The sequence below is a fragment of the Stegodyphus dumicola genome, chromosome 4, assembly GCF_044657685.1.
Source record: "Stegodyphus dumicola isolate Sdum_Otavi_A_Nest chromosome 4, ASM4465768v1".
In the NCBI taxonomy this organism is placed as follows: Eukaryota; Metazoa; Arthropoda; class Arachnida; order Araneae; family Eresidae; genus Stegodyphus; species Stegodyphus dumicola.
The window spans coordinates 31,619,496-31,639,010 of NC_140771.1; the positions used below are offsets into that span (position 1 = coordinate 31,619,496).

At 32.7% G+C, this 19,515-nt stretch overlaps 1 protein-coding gene across 4 annotated transcripts in view; it reads right to left on the reverse strand.

Annotated features, from left to right (window-relative positions):
• LOC118196381 (SEC14-like protein 2) overlaps nucleotides 1-19,515 on the reverse strand; it is a 208,552-nt gene that overhangs the window by 119,557 nt on the left and 69,480 nt on the right. The window lies entirely within an intron of this gene.

Below are 19,515 nucleotides of genomic sequence, written 5' to 3' on the forward strand. Positions count from 1 at the left end.
GAAATTTCAGGTCTCTTTCTTTTTTTAAAGAAAAATCCTAGAAGCACAAATTTTAAAAACAAGTTAAAGACGAAAAAATTAATAAATAAATAAAAATAACGAAATTTTTTTATAAAAGCTGTTAGAACTTGGAATGCGACCCCCCCCCAAAAAAAACCCATAATTAATTGGTGGCGTTAGAAACTGAATATTTGTAATACGCATGGTTGCCTGAATAATTGTTATGCGCGTGGTTATTACAGTTTGGTGTATTTCGAAATTTTGGCGATTTTTACTAAGGTGATTGCGATAATATGTAAGTACTCAGTAAAGTACTAAATTCTTAGTGAAAAATTCAAAAGCAATTATAGGAAATAGTCAGGTTAAAAAAAAATTAAAATGAAGTTTACGCTTGAAAGTAAAGCAAGGTTGAATAAATAAGCAAAAATAACCCAACTAAAAAATAAATGAAGAAATAGATATAAATAATAATAAAAAAAGAAATAAAAGAAAGAAGTGAGAAAAATAATAAAAAATTCTGCAATAAGATCAAAATCGGGTAGCAATGTGCCGTCAAATGAGTGGAAATCGAATTTAATTTCCAAAAGTAGTAGAGAGATCAAGAGAATAAAGTTTAATCGTAGTTGATGGCAAAATAAGCCAAAATTAAGTAGTTATGTCCACACGGTTACATATTTAATACGTCAGAGGAAATACAATTAAAAAAATGTTATATGTTAAAAAGTGAATAAAGCCGAAATTTATTCAACAAATGTATTCGCAAGTAAAATAATTGCAAAAATGAAAATAACATAAAACTGTTAAGAAGAGTTATGGTAAAATAATGCAAATGAGCCCGAAAATAAAAAAGAAATAAAAACGAAAGCCGCAATTATTCATTTTTCGTATATGTATGTATACTTGTATGACATGATTTGTTTTCCCGAAGTCGATAGGCGGATATTTATATGGTAATTTTACGTTGCTCCGTTGCTTGGCGGTTCTTTACTGCTTACCCAAAATATTAAGAAAGTAATAGTAAACGAAAACTCCTTGTTTTAAGAGAAAGTCGGATTGATGGAAGTTAAAATTTACATTTCGAAATTCGAAAAAGCTTGTTTATGTGCTTAACAATTATGCGTAAAAAAAAAAAAAAAAAAAAAAAAAAAAAAAAAAAGAGAGAGAGAGACAAGGAAATGCGAATTGCAGAATGTCTCGTACAGTAAACAAAACTGTTAATGACACATTTTCATGCCATATCTTAGAATTCCAATCAGTATTCATGTTGTTTTCATGTTGCTTTCATATAATTATCACGATAATTGAAATACTGAAGAAATTGTGCAAATAGATCTTTTTTATCCATACCTTTTACCTTTATACTCGAGGATATAAAAACGTATCTCATGTTTGACTTATACAATTAGAATAATTGCTTTTGATGTTCTTAAATATAATGTGTTTAGCAACAGTTACAAGATAAAATAACTTAAACAGAAAAATGCTGTGTAAGATATATGATAGTTTATGCTTTATCTATTTGTTGATTACATTGCACATAAGAGTTGTAGCAGTCGTGAACGAGGCTCAAACTTTATCATGGAGCGAATTTCTGCGATTATTCCATAAATTTTGTGGGATCTTCTAAGATTTCATGAATATCGAATAAATACACGCAGTTCGGATTTTTCTGCAATTTTTTCTTTTAATTTCTATTGCCATTTTTATGTTAGATTATTTTGACACTTCACGAAGTTCGTTTAATTCGTTTAATCTTAATTTAACCAGTTATTATGATTTAGATCTTTACTGTCACTTCTCCCTTCCGTCTTCATACCAGAATGCAAAAGGGTATTTTAAGCCGATACTGTCGGATGGTAAGACAGGGAAGCCGGGGAAAAACCCAAAGGACTTAAACTCCTACCGTCCGATCAGCCTTCTCCCCAGTTTGGGAAAGGTATTTGAGCGTGTGCTCCAAAAGAGATTAACTCAACATCTAGAGGATAAGAAAATTATATGTAAAGAGCAGTTTGGTTTTAGAGCCGGTCATAATACCGTGCACCAACTACTGAACGTTACAGAATTTATTGCAGACTCCTTCGCAAAAAAGAACACAATCGCCAGCTGCTTTCTAGATCTAGAAAAAGCATTTGACAAACAAGGTTCATGAGGGTCTCCTCTACAAGCTGCACCTTGTTCATCTGCCCATCAGTTTTGAAAGCTCATGAAAAGCTATCTTAAAAACAGATCAGCTCATGAAAAGCTATCTTAAAAACAGGACCTTTCAGGTAAAAATTAATGACTCTCTCTCTCTTCAAGAAAAAGAATTAAAAGCGGAGTGGCTCAAGGAAGCGTTCTGGGACCGCTTTTCTGTTTAATATCTACACGAATGATATGCCGGTTCCTTTGAATGCAAAAGTGGTGAAATATGCCGACGACACAGCAATTTTAACCAAGTCGCTAAAACCTCAGCTCGCTGTAGATAAACTTGAAAGCGCAGTAAATATCATAGCACACTATTATGATTCGTGGAAATTAAAAGTAAATCCGTCAAAGAGCCAAATTCTCCTTTTCAGACGTCATCGGAAGTTCACTCCTGTGAATGTAAATATAAAAATTAATGATCAAGCCCTAACAATTGTTTCAAGTACCAAGTATCTAGGAGTGGTCTTCGACTCACAGCTGTTATTCAAAGAACACACGGAGTATGCCTTGCGCAAAGCCACCGCTGCTAAAATGTCTCTTTACCCTTTAATAAGAAGAAATGCTAAATTAAATATCAGTCTCAAGAAGAAGATCTATACCAGCTTAATAAGACCCACCCTACTTTATGCAGTGCCTATCTGGGCCACTGTGTACAAGACTTATAGACACAAACTACAGGTCTTTCAGAACAAAATACTCAGACAAATTGTTGACTCCCCATGGTTCGTACGTAACCTGCAGATACATAAAGACCTATAGCTGATCAAATTCTCACCACGAGCCACAATTTCTATGCTAAAATAGAACTTTCTCAATATGAACATATCCATAATCTGATAAATTATGATCCTACTATAGAAATTGCAGCAAAGCGCCCAAGAGGCATCTTCCATAACAGCAAATGGTGAAATGTGTATATATTGTACATAGTACTATTATCTTTATTTTATCTTCATTGTGTCATTTTACCAGTGTCTTTGAAACTTTATAGACTTATGAACATGATTCGTGTACCTGGATCTTCAAAGCACTGATCTTATATTTGTCATTTTCGTAATCTTCTTATTGTTATATCAGAGACTTTGTAATATTGTGGACTTATGGACATGATCCGTGTACCTGGATCTTCAAAGCTCTCATTATTTATTGCTAGTGTAAAATGTTTTTCACCATTTGCTACTTCGCTCAAATACCGCCGTCCCTATATGTACATAGTGTATAGTTTCAGTAACTCATGTGCCTCAGTGTTGTACAAGAACTTTAGTGTTTAATTTCTCAGACCAAGACTTCACTGAATTGTGCTATCTACTATTTCAAGATGCATTGGCTGTGGACAGTTCACGGGAGGGTGACCCCCACGTGACTACCATTGTCGAATCTGTGTTTTACAGCAAGGATGAATTTGAATATTTTGTTTAGCTAATCTGTTGCACTTAGTTGTGCCATTTGTCTTCATTTAGATCGCGATATTAGTTTAATTATTCCAATCTGGATAACCTGTTTCAAAACTTGATAATTATTAATATATCCAATATTTCTCATTGCACGCGTAAGCTGCTTTGCTCGGAGTCTGAACTTGGGTGAGTGACCACCCACGTGACAGGCTCCTGCCAATCATCTCCCTCCACTCCACCTACATTTCACAAAATTTGAGAAGTTTCGCCTAGTTGGCGCGGCGTAAATCGCCTTAATTAAAAACTTAAGTACCAACGCCTTAGGGAAATTTACCAACAGAGACGGTTAAAGTAGCGGTTGGCTACTAATTGCCGCCTGGCCATTGACTCGATTTCGATTTCGATGGTAAGACAGTCACTTGGACTTGTCAGTTTAAGCACGTCATGGTAAAAGCCTGTAGTATCTGTATTTCTAATAAATTTACTCTGGACTGTCTCTCAACAAAAAGAGAAGGATATACCTACGCATTATGAGACCAATTCAGTGCTATACACTTGCAGCCTGGGCGTCAGTCTCAAAGGCAAACCTCGACAAACTTCAGTTAGTTACATAATAAAATTGAACTTTGAGAAGAATTGTAAATCATCATTACGTGACAAGAAACAAACTGATCCACGATAACTTGGAAATCGATTCTGTAGCATTAATGTAAAACTGGTCTTAGCTGTGATGCAGCAAATTTTTCAGAAGCTCTTAGTTATCAAATCATTCCAGAAGACCAGAGCTTAAATTGCGCTGGAGCCCACCGGAGCCCAACTCCGGTACTTCTTAGTTTTGGGAATAAATCATATTTCTAGCCGGAGCCCTAAATAAGAAGACTTCGGCACTTTTTTAATGTAACTGAGCAACAATTTCCGTAGAAATCTGATTTCGAAAATTTTATTTATAATGATAAAATTATATTGAAAATCGATGCTTCTCTTTTCTTGGGAAACAAATCCTTGGATGGAGGTCGAGACTTTTAAGGAAAGAGAACCCCTACCCGTATGTCAAAGGTTTATTCTCTAAACAATACAGTGAATTTATGACAGCGGGTAAATTTTTATTTTTAATGCTATAGTGTTTTCCCGCCGGAAAGAGCACGTGCAGATTTTTTGGAATGATGTAACCAAAGAAGGGGGGAGGATAAAATTGCCACTTGTTACTTCCTTCAGCTAATCCTCGGATTCGGTGAAAATTTGTTCCCCTGTAATATTCTGCTTGACAACTAAAATTATATTGAGAGGAAATAGTGGTCAGAAAAATGTATCTTTGCTCGTCTTTCCTGAAAGTCTTCCATAGGGCTCCGGCACTTCTAATTTTAGAAATTAAGCCCTGCAGAAGACAGTTTGATCAAACCATTAGATTTGATCAAACCGATAGCTTCGTAACCTAGCTTTGACTGCCGACGTTTACTTGTTCTTCCGAGACGCCCCTTTTATCTCTCTTTGCTTTGAATTTGAATGGCACACATGCAGTACCGGAGACAACGGTCTCCCACTTTTACCTCAGTTTTCTTGAAAGTTCTTGAAGTTTCATCTACTAGCTCGTCGAAGTCATATGACCTGTAATAAATGTTCTTACCTATTTATTAAGGCCCCTTCTGAGGCAATATAAACAACTTCATAATTCGTATCCGTGTTATCTTATAAGACAGAGCGTCTTCTGCCTCTCGAGGCCACTTTACTAGGTTTTCGCTAGCTCAGAATAATATTTCGTTCTTCGGCTTAGTGCCGAATTTTTAATTAGCCATTTAGATTTGTAAGCCAACTCCGCTTTAAATTGAAATGTATAGCCTTTGAATACTAGCTTAAATTTAAATTGGAACTTACTATTACTTTAAATTGCATTGCCACAAGTGGTTTGCTGAATTGCAAGCACGGGTCGTGCGTTTATGTTCCAGTTCTAATTTGTTAAAAAAGGTTTGTTTTAAAACTTTCTGAAGACTTTGTAGTTATGTCCAAACATAGCGATAATTCGTTTAACGTCTGTTAAGAATTTGATAGTATTAGCTTGTGCTAACAAAGCAAGTTAGATTTTATAACTTAAATAACTTTTTATGCTATTTTCAGGTAGAATTGCTGTAAAATTGCAAAGTAATCCAATTTTAAAATCAAGAGTACGTGCTATTTTTCTCCAGAAGGGCTGTAGTATATTTAAACTATTTCATTTACTGTTATTTTGTGTTTTAAGAAATGCAAAATGGGATTTGGTTAATTTTTCTTTTTTTTTTTTTTTAAAAATTCTGTCTCTCTTTTTTATTTTTCCTTTCCCCTCTCTCTTTTTACTTCCTGTACGAAGTAAAAAGGAAGTATTTTAATCGCGAAAAGTTTCAGGCATCATATTTCAACGCAAATATGCATTTTCACCGCTATGGAATGGAATTTAACGATGTTTTTGCGTGACATCTCTACGTCAAGAACAGCATAAAGAACTCTTTACCCCCACACCAAGAAAAAAAAAAAAAAAAAAAAAAAAATTGTAAAACTAATTTAAAATGAATTCTAAAGAGAATTTTTCGTGGTGTCTGGGCGTACGTACGTATGTATCTCTCATAATTAAAAAACGAGTCGCCTCAGAACGTTGAAATTTTGTATATACGACTACTATAACATGTAGATGTGCACCTCGTATTTTGGTTCAAATCGGCTGAACCAAAAGTATATAAATATATATATATATATATATATCAAATGTTGTATGATCTTAAATCCATTTAGTGCGAATACAAGTTATTATTACTTGCGCAATTGCTGCAAAGTTAGTTAATAATAATTTATTTCCTAAACAGTATTGATTAATTGATTATATTATCTCCTAAGTTTAATTAAAGTAGAATTATTTTAAAAGTGTGCATCCATACTGGTAAGTTATATTTTGAAAGATGTTTTGAAGTAATTTGAAAGCAAAATGTTTATAATGTTTTAACGGGGACTGGAGTTAAATCATCACGAAGAATAATATTTCAATTGTAAAAGGAAAAATTAAAACATGTAATCATTGTCATTGATCGGAAATTAGTTAACTTTTCAAGGGGAACAAACCAACTCCCGTTCAGTGAACAATAATTGATAAAAATACGTAAATACGAAAGTGTTTCGTCTTTACTCGAGTTATAAGTTAAAGCCAAACCGGCAATTCTAGTCAGGCCAAATATTTCCGCGAATAGTAGGAATTATGAACCAATGCTAATACTCAAAGAACTTATTCTTATGAAGCATTTTAGTCAATTCAATTTGGAGTAAAAATCAATTACTGTAGAGAAATCCTATAAAACTCGAGTAACCGTCCCCGACACTTTCATGTTTATGCATTTGAGTACTATATTAGTTGTAGAAATTAAACATTGGAAATTGTCATTATGAAATCGAATTCAAAGTAAAGTTGAAATAGACATAGAAGATTATAAAAAAAATAAATAATGCAAACTTTGTAAAAACAAATCAAAGAAAATATAAAAATAATATAAAAATAATATAGAAAATAATATAAATAAGATCAGTGAATGTACATGAAGATATAAAGGCCAGAAAAGGTATTAAGCAACTTACATTCTTTCTAGTGGGGGAGTTGGCAAAGTGTTCTCTTCGTGTCTGACTCAGAAGTGTAAGGTGTCCGAAAATTCTTAGCGGCAGTAGGGGCTTTGAATAATATCAGTCGGTAAGACTTGGGTGAAGTAATTTATGGTAGTGGGTGGGACTTGGAATTCTTGAGGGATGTATTTTGTGGAGTTCTTATCTGAGAGAGACCGTCTGTTAAGATTTTTTTGAAAATACTAGTGAATGGAAATTAATTAATTTCTGGCTAATTGTCGTGTCGCAATGATTAAGAATTTAAGAAAGGAAAAAGGCATTTTCACTGTCCAAGAGCTAATAGACGGTCTAAAGGCATGAAATAGGCCCATTTTTTTAGTAACAGTATAGTAACAGTATATGTCTGAAGACAATTAGCTTTTTACAATATATACAATTGAATAATTACACTATATACAAATCTTCCAACTGACAGTCATCCAACTTATACCGCCTTCTCAGGTTTAGGAATAAATTATCATATCCCTATCAGTTAAATGATTTAGAGTGAGTATTTAACGCCTGCTCTTTTAAGGCAATGGTTGATAAATTGAAAGGGAATTAGATTATTTTTGAGAATTTTGATAAGGATCAAAATTTCGCGTTGTAAATCTATTGTATCTGTGCATATAGTTTTAATTCGTTGTATTTGATTAATTATAGTATTGTTAATTACTTTTTTGGATATGTTGGAGTTCCAATTTATTAATTTGTTAGTATTGAAATTGAAGTTTCTTGTTTTGTCAAAAAGTAAAATTTTTTTGTAGTTAATGATTTGAAGATCTAGAAAGTCTATGCTATTTTGGGATATATATATATATATCCACTCTGTTACTCTGCTCAGTGATCTCAGTTTCTTTATTCTTATACGTTTGTAAATTGTGCATTTTTTTGCTTTAAAAATGATTGAATTAAGTAGTTCTTATCTTCTGGTTAAGGTTTTTATGCCTTTCGTAAATCTTTATATAATACTTTTAGAATTATCAACAATTTAAAAGTTGTTTAAGTGCCGCTAAGCCTAATAATTTTTTCCATGGCGGCCATTGCTTGTTTATATTTGAAACAGCAGAATAGTAGATTTGTTGCCAATCTAGAGAAAGTAAGCCTCGCAATAACAAAGATTATGCTTTCTTTTACTATTGCGAATTAAATCATGCTTAATCCATTCTGGAATTTATTCGAGGAAATAAGTGTTTAAGATTTACTTCATAGTTTTCAATACAGACATCTTGAGTTTTAATGTATTTTTGCTTTGTCGCGAAGTAAAAACTGAAATAATTGAATGAGAAATACTAAATCTTCTGTGAAAAACTGTCTTTTTTGTTTTGCTTGCTTAATTTCTTTTGTACATCGTTTTAGATTTATTATAGTATTTGAATAGAACATGTGATAATGATTAGATAATTCTTCAAATGATATAAATTTTGTGCATTCTGAGTTATAATATGGATACGGACGGCGGCACAGGAACCTCCGTTGCTGGTAATCTCTGAGTTCTAGCACAGCATGTGCACAAGTACTTCCATATTATTGGATACAACTTACTCGATTCCTCAAGCCTTTAGAAGTCAAGTATAATTATACTGGTAAAGGTCGTTAATAGTCGATTGCCTCTTACTAAGTGATAAGACATAGACGTAGACATAGTTATAATATGGACGAAATATAACGCTGTTCAGTGAACCTAATGCCAGAGTGTCGCTAAGGTAAACAAATATAGTGAATTTCAAAGAGTGCATTTATTCTGTTTTGTTTTATGCGCTATTGACGAAGTAGATTTAATTCAATCCAATAAGTTTAAATGAAATGCAAGAAAAAATGGGTATAATTTAATATTCTGTTCAAGGAAGTCATGTGGGGCACACATCAGATTTTTTTTTTTAAGTGATGGAATGTTTATCCCTTCTGAAAGACTTGGGAATGCAATCATACAAATCATACAATCCCATACAAATGACTAGTTATTGCTCAGTAGCTTTGCTTCATTTCGATTTACGAAAGATTTCAAAGCAGTCTTCAATTTTCGTAATTTGGATTTCAGACCAAGCTTCCTTGAATTTACCTGATTTCGAAATTTCTTAATATTTCTAGCAATTACTAACAACAAGAATGTTCGTTATCTTCTACCTTTACTTCGGATTTCTGTAAAAACTTCATTCAATGTAAATGACAATGGCTCTCTTAGTCATCAAGTTGGCCTTCACGAAAGAAAATATTGCACAAAATATGCGACCAATATCATCAAGTTAATTTTACCATTTATTAAGTTCGCTTGCTTCAAGAGAAATTATTAGCAATTATGTGAGTATAGATGTCCCATTAATAAATCTTTAAGTTTACACAGACGTGTATGTTAACTGCCAATTTCAAAAAATTGTTTTTTGCCATTGTTTACTTCTAGACAAGTTCCGTGCTTTCTTTAGGCACGAAAGAAACTTTAAGGGGACTCATACACCTTAAAACCCATAAGATGTTCTTCGAATAGGTGACTGTTGCGAGAATTGGGATAACTTATTTATTTTAAAAGCAATTACTACCAACTTTTTACAGCTGACTACATATAGCTGCTTTCTGAAATAGTAATCAGAAAGTTTGCGTTGCCACAAATATTTTTATAATTTAATCCGCTTTGTGCCAACATTTTTCGTAATGTTTCCAACTTGCGCGCACAGTTTAAAACATTCTGTTTCATAATTTGATTCCATATTTAATATATAGCTTTTAAAACATTTGGAAACTACTGCGAACCTAAAATTCTAAAAATTTCATGTTAAATTTTTATTTTATTTTGTATTGAGTTTATAAAATGTATTTTATTAAAAAAATGTTTAATGTTTTCTCCCATAAAATTTTTCAATATAAAAATATTCATCATATTGTTGGTTCAATTAGAAAATAGGGCCCATATAAAGAATTCCATCCAATTTCAAGTATGTACCATTAGCCATTTTTAAAATATCATGCGCGCAAGGTGGAAACACGGCAAAATATTTTGTCAGAAAGAGGATTAAATTACAAAAATATTTGTGGTAACACAAACTTTCCGGTTACTAGTTTCCAAAGCAGCTATGTTTTGTAGTCAGCTGTAAAAAGTTGGAAGTAATTGCTTTTAAAATAAATAATATATCTCAATTCTTGCAACAGTCTCACATATTCGAATATCATGAGGTGTTTAAGGTGTATGAGTCCCCTTAAACAGGAAGTTTAAAATTTTAACAGTTGAAGACAGAAATGATACATATCTTAAATTACAATGTACCCACGGTCATAATCGTGAGCATAAACATGTATTACCAAATCGGGACTAATGTATTACCAAACAGGATGAAATGTGGCCCCTGATGATTTAATTCCCCTTTCTCTCATTATAGTTTTGAAAGAAATTATTCGCCAAATAATATAATAAATCGTAATATGTATTGGTTCACACATAGTCGATAAATATGTGCGACTCCAAAATTTATGAATGTTCTTTTTTTTTTTTTTTTTTTTCGCATTTAAAGCATCTTATATAGCACTGGCGCTCGTTCACAAGTTACCTGAATAGGAATTGGAGGCATTGCTCACTTTTATTGTTTCTAATCGCCTGAACAGAAAGGATCTTCCGATTATCTCCACGTTCAATACGTTCAATGTGGTCAGAATCTGACTCATTGCTTATCTGTTACCGTACTGGTTTTTGACTGGTATCAGACCGTATTCTTTGTCAGAGAACCTGATGTTCGGTTGGAGAAAAATCAGATTGAGATTCGTGATTGTATCATTCCGGTTAGCAGTCTTGTAGTCTTCAATCATCGCTTTAATTTTTCGATTTAATCTGCTGCTCTTACTAAATGATTTGAGAGCAATAAATGTGATTTTTCATCTCTATTATCATTAATTACAAGATTGTCTGAAGAATTGTACTAGCTAGATTCACTAAAATAATTATTCCCCCTTTTACTATTTTACGCGGCTGACCGCGCAAGCATCTGCTAATTGTAAACAATTGAGTTTCTGCTACAAGTGCTTATATCAGGCGCGATTTAGACCATCCGCCTGTTACGCTCGTCCTGTACAAAGTTTTCAGTAGCAATTAATCACTCTGAATCTCAAATAACTGAGTACAGTAACGGCATTCGTCTATGAGGCTTCGTTCAGACGAGGGTATAAATGTCATAACAAGTTTAAGTCAAGCTTCGTTGCTAGGTAACCAGACTTTAAAACTACACTAGGGGCTTTGGCATAAAGTTCAAAGTTTCCAACTTTATGCTGACTTAATATAAGATTAGACCAATCAGAGCCAACGCGCGAAACCTGAACGGAAAACAGAGAGGGAAAATTGTAGACACAATCCGCTTGTGCAAATTTAGCTTCTCTAATTGTCTACGGCTTATACCCTGTCTCGGGCAGGGGTGAACAGAACTCCCGCAATGACTAAGCCTCTATGTCATTTATACCACCGTCTGAACGGAGCTGAAAGTACTTTTGTGATATAGTGGTTAGCGCATCCAAATAGCAAATGGAATATCTCTAGCTAGTATGTAGATGCTTGTCGAAGGCATAGTTAATTTTTCCCGTTCACGCCTTCAAAAATCAAGTAGAGGAGTCCAGACTAAAATGGAATGAATGTAAAGTGTTTACTACTTTGGTCGACATCTGCTTTTCCGATAATATTAATGTAATGTGATGAGTTAGACTTCCATATTTAAGATGAAATGGTGTCACATCCAGCTAGCACTGGAATATTCGTGGTTTGGTTCCCTGAAAGGGCACAGTTGTTTAGTATCTCGCTTCAAAAATTTAGTAGTTGGACAACAACTGGAATAAAATTACAAAAAAATACTCATATCTTGCTTTTTGATTAAGCCCACGATACTGAAATAATCATCTGGGGCTCGTTTAAATGCCAAGGCCAGTCCTGTTACCTCTAATTCTTTCAAACCAATAAAAGAATTATCTCACTTATTATTTCAGTGATTACGGATATTATCATAATAAATAAAATTAAGAAAACTCTGGTACCAAAGAAAGAATCTAAATAGTATTAATCAAAGCTCAATAACAAAACAAAACAAAACAAAACAAAACAAAAAAAAGTCTGTTATCAAAGACGGGATAAATTACGGTAATATTGCTCAGCCTGCTCTCAACTACTTAATGCTATCGACGTAAGGTCATGGTCAGGCAATTTAAATACCAGGAAATTCTTGGAAGAGGGCAAAACTAGTCATTAAAATGTAGTACATGATGTGAAGATTAAACTCAAATTGTGCTGAGTAGAGAGATGCAGGAATACTCGATTTATTCATTAGAAAGCTCGTGATAAAAGAGCTGTATACACGGAAAGACGTATGAATATCCATGAGGAAGTGTCTCGTTATTTTCCATTTACCTTGTACATTATAAAAAGGCTTCCTCTCCAGTTCGCGAAGAATAGCCGTTTATTGTCGCCATTCAGAAGAAACCTATTATCTGCCCACGAATAGACTCTTCCGCAGATAGACGAAAGTGATTAGTTAGTTCTCTTGTAAAAAGACTAAGCTGTTAGGTAGACGTGCCGGTTATACTCTTAAAGGAATTGGTTTGGTTTATTTAATTATGCCAAAGCACTGGAGGACTACCTACCTAAGGGGAGGGATGCCTTCATGGAGGACTTTCTGAATACTCTTAAGGAAACCAAAGTCTCAAAAGTAGAGAGGACATATCACCTACAAAATAACCCTTATCGACTGCAGTAAACTTATGACATCGATCTTCAGATCTTCTAAGCGTGTTTTAAAGTATTTAAAGATTTTGAATCTTACATCGTAGGAAGTAAAATGATTTTTTTTTATCTTTTCAGAATTCGCAGTGAATTTTATTTTAATGCGTCGACAATACACTTCAAATGATAACATAAACTCGCAGCTGTAACAGTAAAAATAATAAATGATCACACTTTGCCTCTTAGGTAAATAGGGAACTTCAAAAGCAGTATTCTTTGAATTATGGCCTAAAATTTCACTGACACATTATCACAGTAAAAAAAAATCCACGCGCTGCAATTGTTCATGAAAAAGCCGAAAAATACTCAAAAAATATTTTTTGCTAATAGTTTGACTAGTTGCTAAAATTTCCTGATACACAACCCTACGACAGTCAAAAAAGCAGTCAATATATCTTTGATATTTGACTGTGTAGAGGTAATCTTTGCGGTGTTGTTTTACCTTTCGAGCACCTTTTACTTAAATACTGAACTGTTTCAAAACTTGAACCTCTCGATCAAAAGCGTAGATTCGTGTTTCTGGTAATAGTGGTTTATTGCTGTACAGAACCCGTTAATTGATTTAGGCACTACCGGTTTGGGATATCATCTCGGCCGTTGCTCTAACATTCTTTTTCAGCGATTAGGCCGCTTTCTATATTTTTCTCGGGGCCATTTGTCTATACAAACAAAAGTTACAAGAATCCTGATTAACAGAATATTATTAGTAATTATCTTATCCTATGTAGTAAACACTATATACAAAATGTTTCCGGTAATAGTATGTTTTAAGGACTTCTTTTAAAATGAATCACAGACGAAAACGTCGCGGCGGACACATCGCGAGGGAAAACTCGTGCAGTAAACAGGTAAATAGCGTGGGAGAAAAGAAAGGCAAGGAACAACCAGCCCAATTCTAAAACTTTGTATTATCATGGTAGAAAATAAAATGATTAAAAAATTTCACAGATTTAAAACACCGACAAAAAAATTATCGTAGTAAAAAAAAAAAAAAAAAAAAAAAAAAAGCACCTGCAAATCATCGTATGATGATAACATCTCAGATGATTGACTTTAAAAGTTTTAAATGCATGTTTTGTCCGTATAATGATTTGTGAGAGAAAAAAGAAATTAAGAATATTTTTAAATTTAGATTTCATATATTTCAATTAACTAGATATTAATGCTATGCCATTCTTTAATTATATCTATTATAAAATTGTATTAGAAGTTTTTCGGGAAAAATATAGCATAAAAAAGTTGAGAAAAAGGAAGCTGAATAAGTGCATGAGGTTGCCTACAATAAAATCATTTAATTGATTTATCAAATTTTTAAACTATTTCTTTTCACCTTTGTTAGCCTTGTAGAGTCATTAGGTTTTTTTAATGCTGAAGACGTGGAAAATGTGCCGTATGTGCTTCCAGTTACACCACGAAGGCATGCGGAAACGAGGGAGAAAATACTTTACAGTCTGATATTATTTTGGTAATAATCAAGTTATATTTCATTTCAATTTATTTCTTATCTTACTGTATCATTAACATTTTCATGCACATCATGCTGTTAATCGTTTTAAGTTAATGAATATTTAAGATTCCTTTTTGCATTTCCAGTTAAAATTTATTACTTTTCTAAAACATGAAATATATAGATAAAAATATTTCTCACATCTTCTTGCGCTCACAAACCAATATGCTAAATTGTATTTAAAACTTTTAAAGTCTGCAGTCTGCAGACTTCAGTGTCTGCAAACACATGTCTGCAGTGTTATCATCATGCGACGATTTGTAGGTGCTTTATTTTTTACCACAATATTTTTAAATTGCGAATTTTTTGAGGCGCTTTATTTCTTACGACGAGGTTTTTGTCATGAAGATTTCTCCTTTCTTTTTTTCGTCTTCCGACGATGCTTTTCCCTTGCGTATTTTTCTCCGCGATGTTTTCGGCGAACAGCATACTACATTAGGTAACTTGAAATTACTTTATAATAGATCGAGAAACGATGACTCAATCTTTGAACTTCTTTACAAGATCCAAATGATATAAGAACTTGTTTAAAAGTATTCTGAATTATTAAACAATGATCTATAGAAATATTTACAGATCTCTAACTCGGGGCTTAATTCCTAAAAGTAGAAGTGCCGGAGCCTATGGAAGATCGTCAGGAAAAAAGAACAATGGCAAATAAATAAATAAAATAACTATTAAATTCATTAATAATTTTAAAATTACATAGTTAATGATAATCAAATTAATCAATAATTACTTAATTGATATTAATAATTAATATACATGTGATGGACCAGCTTTTGTCCGGAATAAATAGATTGGTGAAGAATCATAGATGTAGTCGTAGCTTAAATTATCAGACGATAAGTTTAAAAACAGGATCCATTTATTATATTTCAGGAGAAAATAGCAGTTACAAAAATCTGATCTCCGGAGTAAATAAAAAAGAATTACTAATAACTTTTTGTATGAAGTTTACTGCATCGTTACATTAAAGAAAAGACCCCGATATTCTTTCGCGAGTCCTTTTAAATCCTCTGGAAAGGCGGAGCTTCCAAGAAATGACGTCAGCCTCGTCAGCCATTCCAGTTCGCTTAAAATATCTGTAGAACATTCTATAACTGTACATGTAGAAAAGGCGGGAAAAACAACTTGACTACGGGGCTGTGAATTTAATTCCACGTACTTTCAAATAAGAGACCCTCGCCATTAAAAATGAAAAGAACATACAGTTAGAATTTTAAGTGTATTCTTGACTATGGAATTTTATTATTACATACATATTAACTATTTAATTGATAATTATTGTTTAATTCATTAATAATTAATTTATTATTATTTATTTACATTATTAAAGGAATTAAATAATTAAATAAAATGCAAAGAGATAAATTAAAACTTAAAAAGCGATTTTTAATATAATTTTATTGCTAAAAATAAAATTTTCGAGATCAAATTTCTACTGAAACTGTTGTTCAGTTACATAAACGAAGTGCCGGAGCCTTCTTAGAGCTCCGGTGCGCTCCGGATAAAATTAGAATTTATCCTAAACTCTAAGAAGTATCGGAGCCTGGCTTCGGTGGGCTCCGGCGCAATTTAAGCTCTGCTCTAGCTATAAATCTCTGATTTAATCCAAGGATTCAAGGTTTCTTCTTTAGCTCTGGATTTGACGGCATGTTGCTCGTTAGTCGGATTGGATGGTGTGCTAGGTCGTGACTCATTTTCAACGCATTTTATGTATCCTTAAACATCTTTTACAACTCTTAAAACTGCTATTTTTTTACATAATGTTGTCTTCAAAGGATTTATGCAACATTAGAACTACTTTTGTAACAGAAATTTTATGATTCTATATAAGCAGATCCTTAGTTGAATTATACGTTATCTGTTTTGGGAAGAAAGAATTTTAATGCATTGAAACGAACTGAATTCGTAAACGATAAGAAGTTAAATATGGACGGTTCCTCGATATCCTTAGGTGTCCTTACAATTTCTCAAAAATCTTTACAAGGGATTTCTTGCATTTTAAATGAATCATATATGATACTTTTCTGTCGCAGTAGTATAACTATGAGATGAACATACAAAATTTAAAGAAAAAAATGCAGACATTTTGTACAGAGATACATCGTCGACTGCTCAATGAGTGGTTGAGAAATTCCAAAGCGAGGCTTAGAATAGCTTGTAGCCGGAAAGTTAGCGTGATAACTAAGTTGCTCATAGCACGAAATTCTTCTCTTTAAGTATTAGTTATTGAAGAATCAGGCTCAATTTGACGTAGGAATTCATTCAATCGTTACAAATCTGTTATTGTGCGTGTTAAGTCAAAAATACTGAAAATAACAATTTTTTGGAGGGTGATAAATAATTTTAGCACCACTTAGCGAAGAGCAATAAACACTCATTAGGAATTGTTTTGGAAACATAAAGCGGCTGATGCGCGGTTTTTCCTTTAGTGCGTCACAAAATGAAGAAATAGTAGATGGTTTTTAAATTGTATATCCTTGCCCAAGAGCACAATGTAACATAAAATTATAGCATATTCTTATTTCATGTGAGCGAAGATGAGTGAAGTAATCAAAACTTTCTTACGTAGCTATTTTAAAATGGAGAAATACTTATGATGTTTTCCTGTTTTGAAACTCTTTATGTAAGAAATATATTTTCGAGCTTAGTTTAAAATTTAACGCTAAAGAATCTAATGTCATTGCGTTTTTCATTCGTCGACAACATTCAACACATGCGGGCTACTTTATATTCTAGTAGAAATTCCGTCATTGAATGCGGAAAATACAACGGTCAATTGAATAGATATAACTCTAAAAAATTCTTGCGGTGTGTTAAAAAAATCCGAATCACAGCATTTTGGCTAATTAATATCCTTGTATTAATTCTTAAAGCTCAATATTAATTATTAAAATATATACCGACAGACCAATTTAAATTAAAATTATACATATCAATAAGATGAAATTAAATGAGATAAATTACGCAAGAATTAATTCTGAATATTTTTTCTACCATAGAATGCCATAAAATAATACGTGGTTTAACGAAACAGTTGGGACTGCAAGCAGTTTGGCTACAGTTTGCAACAATAATTGACGTTTTATCAAGGGAACTGTAAACTTACGTACGTACCAATTTTGCATTGCAAAAATGATTCTTTAATGTATCTCTCTAATTTATATATATGTATAAGAGATAACAGAAATGTCTCCACAGTGGAGTCTTCTGATTTCTCTAGCATCAAGCATGCCTCCTCAGCAAAGCCTTTCGAGCATGATTATGAGTTGGAAGAATTAAGAATTAAGAAGGAATAATGTAGCAGAAAGCAAGCAAACGAAAAAAAAAAAAAAAAAAAAAAAAAAAAAAAAAAAATTATCTTTATTGCATTTATTTTTTAAAAATACTTTACGTTAAGATTGCTTTAGGAAATGGAAAACAGCTTTATACAGAAAAGGGAAAAATTATAAAGTTCCTTAGACTTTGTTTAATAATTTCAAAACATTCACTATTTATTAAAGAGAGTCATCCGATTCATTCAAATTCAGATATCCATCCAGTTCTGCTTTTTGATTTTCTTTTTTGCTTAATCGCTTCTTTTCTAAAACGGTTTGAACTTCATAAACTAAATTAACCATCTTTCCTGTCGGTACGGACCGACAGCAGCATCTTCAGTAAACTTGGCTTATATTTAAATTATAAGACTTCAATCATCTGCCTTCATTTCATTAAAGATGATGCCCACATGACTTCCTTCTACGGAATATTAAATTATACGCATTTTTTCTTGCATTTTATTTAAACTTATTCGATTGAATTAAACCTACTTCGCCGACAGCGCATAAACCACAATAGAATAAGTGGATTCTTTAAAATTCACTTTGTTTACCATAGCGACACTCTGGCGCTAGGTTCACTTAACAGTATTATATTTCGTTCATATTATAACTCAGAATGCACAAAATTTATATCATTTAAAGAATAGAATTATCTAATCGTTGCCACATGTTCTATTCAAATACTATAATAAAGCTAAAACGATGTATAAAAGAAATTAAGAAAACAGAACAAAAAAGAAACAGATTTTCACGGACGATTGAGTATTTCTCATTTAATTAATTAAGTTCTCACTTCGCGAGAAGGCAAAAATACATAAAATCTCAAAATATCTATATTAAAAATTACGAAGTAAATCTTAAACGCTTATTTCCTCGAAAAAATTCCAGAAAGAATTTGATTTAATTGGCAATAATAAATGAATGCGTTATCTTTGTTGTTGCGAAGCTAAGTTTCTCTAGATTGGCAACAAATCCTCTAGTCTCCTGTTTCAAATGTAAACATCAATGGCCGCCATTAAAAACAGGCTTAGCGGCAATTAAACAACTTTAAAATTGTAGATAATTCTAAAAATAGTGCATACAGATTTACTAAAGGCATAAAAACCTTAACCGGAAGATAAGAACAACATAATTCAATCGTTTTTAAAGCAAAAAACGTACAATTTACAAACATATTAGAGTAAAAAGAAACTAAGATCACTGAGCCGGGTAACAGACTGGATATATATATAAATATATTTATATATGTTTGGTGCTGCCGATTGCAACCAAAATACGAGGTGCACATCTACATGTTATAGCAGTCCTATATACAACATTTCAACCTTCTGAGGCTACTCGTTTTTGAGTTATGCGGGATACGTACGTACGTACATACGTTCGTGCAGATGCCACGAAAAATTCTCTTCAGAATTCACTTTAAAGCAGTTTTGTAATTTTTTTGGAGGAAAAGATTCTTTTATTCTGTCGTTACGTACAGATATCATGCAAAAACATCGTTAAATATCATTCGACAGCGGTCAAAATGGATATTTTCGTTGAAATATGCTGCGTGAAACTTTTTGCGATTACAATACTTCCTTTTTACTTCGTACAAGGAAGTAAAAATTAGTAGCATGACCTTGGCACACAATAATTAATTCGCATTCTCTATTGGCTAACACTGGAAATGAGTAAGATTTACTTGACAACGGGAATTAAATACAGGAAAAATCATAAGTTTCCAAACAATGCTCTTTTTAATAC